This window comes from Augochlora pura, chromosome 7 (assembly GCF_028453695.1).
Source record: "Augochlora pura isolate Apur16 chromosome 7, APUR_v2.2.1, whole genome shotgun sequence".
In the NCBI taxonomy this organism is placed as follows: Eukaryota; Metazoa; Arthropoda; class Insecta; order Hymenoptera; family Halictidae; genus Augochlora; species Augochlora pura.
The window spans coordinates 1,615,601-1,619,288 of NC_135778.1; positions in this window are offsets into that span (position 1 = coordinate 1,615,601).

Consider the following 3,688-nt stretch of genomic DNA (forward strand, 5'->3'; position numbering starts at 1 on the left):
CACTTGTATGGCGTTCCTGGGCTACACACATGTGATCCAGATCATCGATTAGGCTTACGCCAAGATTATACATACTCGAAAATTATCGTCACTTTTACTGGATTTATATACGACCATCTTCGAATGAGGTTCATTCCTTAAAAATTTGGTTCCCTATTTAATTTGTTCCCTAAAATTTGTATTATACCTTCTCAAGCAAGTAAACGTATTTCGTATTTTTCCTTCATCGATTGCTTGATTTTGTTGAAACTAATATAACAGCATATTGAAACACTTTAAACGTTTCTACTGTTTCGCATTTGATCCACCGACTTGACTATCACGAGTGCATAAAATCCGCGGCGCACTAATTAGGTTTTCATTTGAGACTCGATCAGCCCGCGCCATGATCCGCTGCGCACATTCGCTAACTTCCACAGAGTAATTATTAGTCTTTCGTCGGCGGCGCCTATGAACGGATCCGCACAATGGAGTATACATTTCACCGAGCCCGAGATCTTCAATAGAGCATCGTCTTCGCATTCGGAGCCGCCGTCCCCTTGATTCGATTACGAACAACCGAGCGAGCATCGTCGCGGCCCCTGTTTCGAGCGCAATCGAACGTCCTTCAGAAGCGTTTCCGCGCGAGCTCCGTTCCGATTGGTCGCCGAGGTGAAAACGATTGAACTCGACGAGGGGAGGGGCAGGAGGGAGAGAGTAAGAGAAAGAGAGAGAGTAAGAGAGAGAGATAGAGTAAGAGAGAGAGAGAGAGAGAGAGTAAGAGAGAGAGCTAGAGAGAGTAAGAGAGAGAGAGAGAGAGCTAGAGAGAGCAAGAGAGAGTAAGAGAGTATGAGAGAGAGAGAGCAAGAGAGAGTAAGAGAGAGTATGAGAGAGAGCAAGAGAGAGTAAGAGAGAGTATGAGAGAGAAGAAGAGAAAGATTGAGAGAGCAAGGGAGAGTAAGAAAGAGAGAGAGACAGAGCAAGAGAGAGTAAGGGCGAGAGAGAGAGAGAGGGAGAGAGACATTGAGAGAGCATGTGAGAGCAAGAGAGATTGAAAGAGCAAGTGAGAGCAAGAGAGAGATTGAGAGAGCAAGAGAGAGAGAGAGAGAGGTGTCGCCGACGAAATTCATGGTCGACGGTTTTCGGCCGTTCGAAAATAGAGCAGAAAGCCGTCGACCGAACGCTGCGCGCCCGGGGTCAGGGTTAACGACGCTAACAAGCCGTGGCTGAGTGACTTACGACTAATTCACCGACCGAGGCCCCTCGCCGCCGCTCCCCTTCCTCCCCTCCCCCTGGCCGCCTCCCTCCGGGGCCGCGATAGTCCACGAACAGATGCCGTTGGGGGGGCGATGGAACGCGCGATGCGGGCCGGGCTAGTCTCGTTAGGGCGCGGTCCTCCCGTCGACGAGACGCTGTAATTGTTTGTTATTGTTGTGACGTCACCTCGTTAAGGCCGCTCGCGCGTCCACTCTCGTTAGCCGGTCATTTGTAACCCCCGGCGAAAGGGGGGGACCGCGCGCGCTCGCGATCGGGAAACGCGGGAAACTCCGGGCAGGCCGGAATGCGGTTGGATCGCGAGAAATCGCGCGCTACGAATCTCCACGGATTCCTTCGCCCGGCTGCCATCGCCGGGCAAATTGATCCGGACGGGGGCCGTGGCCCCTTGCTCATCTGGGTCAATGTGCTGCGGGCCCTGCCGGATTAGTGTATCGCCGCGCGGACCCTGCTGCTGGTCTCGGCGCTATCGTGCCTGCTCGCTTAGAACTTCGTCGCGAAGCATTAGGGAACAACCCTAACTTTGGGAACAGTTTTCTCCGGCGCTGCGACAGATATTCGGATGAACAAAGTGGGAGACATAGATGGAGGTTTGCTGTACACCCTGAAATATTTAAACAATTTTTCTACTTCTGTTTTTCTATTCTTTTTTGTTTGTTTGTTTGTCAATTTCGAGAGCAGTCCTAACTTTGGCAGCATTCTACTCGGCCACTATGTTTGTCATCGAGGTGAAGAAAATTTTTCTGAAAATGGTTACTGTTAGTTACAGCTCGATGTTACTTTGTAGAATTTTTCCAAATTTTTTAGAACATTCGTCGCGGCAGAAAAAATTAACACGTAAATCTCATCTGTCTTTAGTGCACCAATTCTTCATTGCTAATTGGAGAACACCCCTAACTTTGGAACTATTTTCCTCGAATGCTATACGAAATAGGCAAATTAATAATTAATAATCGCGTGATAAATACAGGCAGCGACTGTACCCCGTAAATTTCAAATTTTTAGGTCACCGGTTAAGCGAAGAAACAAATTATTCTCCCGCGAATACGGAACACGCGCCGTCGGATAAAGTTTGAAATCAAACTTGCAGAATAATTAATAGCGTTCCCAACGTAGCGACTTCCGCGTTCACGGTTTACATTTTACGGGGAAATCTTCCTCGCGCGGCGCATGACATCCCGGCTGCATCTTCGGAACGAAGTGTATCTCTATATTAAACAGGATAGCGAACCGTGACGTATCGACACCTCGGTTCGCTCGTCGTAGCCATTTATTGCGGAGTCTTGAAGCGTGGCAGGCTAACCAACGGACATGACGGAAACATATTTCACGACGAATGCACCGTCGATACGTTTTACGCCCAGCTTCTCCAGACCGGCATCCGGTCCCTTCTGTCGAATTCGATGAACGCGCCGGGAATGCCTTCCCTGCCCGCATGAACGCGTGAACCGCGCGCGCGTCGACCGATTTTCTCTCCTCTCCGTGCTACCGCCATCGTTTCGAGTTCTCGTAATTCTTCGAGGGACCCTCCCATTACCAATATTCCACTTCGACGGGAAATCGGGACGGAAAAACTTCGTAGCTTCACGCGGTTTACCAATTATCGTTTGTTCTCTTCTTGAACTTTCAAACGTTTTACTCTAACGAAATGATAGCGTGATTTCTATTGACCGTATAGCAAGATAGAAGTTTCAGTGAACCAACAAGTTCAGCAAAGACATAAATTGCAATTAGGTGTTTCACTCCGTCTGCTTCTAGTTGCAGCTACTGGCAAGAGGGGGCCTTAATTGCAGCGTTTATCTGACTGCTTTTATTCGAGCTCTATGCGAACGAATTTTATTCGAATAACAATTCATTCATACAAGGGTTCACATTGAAAGTAATCGATTTAAATAAAAATGTTGACTCCTATTATATACTTATAATGAGTGGTTAATATCTTCGTTGACTTCGAGGAAAAAAACGTCCACGCGTTGCTCTATAATAAGAGTTTTATTCCATTATTAGACACTAGGTGTCGTTCTGCTATTTATCGGTAATGTAGGATTTATCAGTTATTCCACAACATCCAGAATCCCGAGAAGAACGTTTACGAAAAAAAGGCAATATTAATTCAGCCGAAGCAACGAAAAAAGGAAATCTCGCGCGCGTATCGTGGAAAACGGCGCGCGGGGGAGTAGACCGGGAGGACACGAGAGGGCCAGGCTACCGCAGAAGAATCTCGTGGAATGCGGGAGGGGAGCGATCCTCTCGAGTAGTCGCGGCTATGGTCGTTGACGGGCGGGTTTTTGCTCGATTTGCTTGGGAGCGTGGAAGATTGCGACCTACGGCGGTAACAGCGTCTTCTCCCGGAACGGGCGACGGCACGGGAAGCCGTGTTCGGATTGCTGATACGTACACCGTGGAACCAAGCTCTCCGGATGACGGGGGGGGG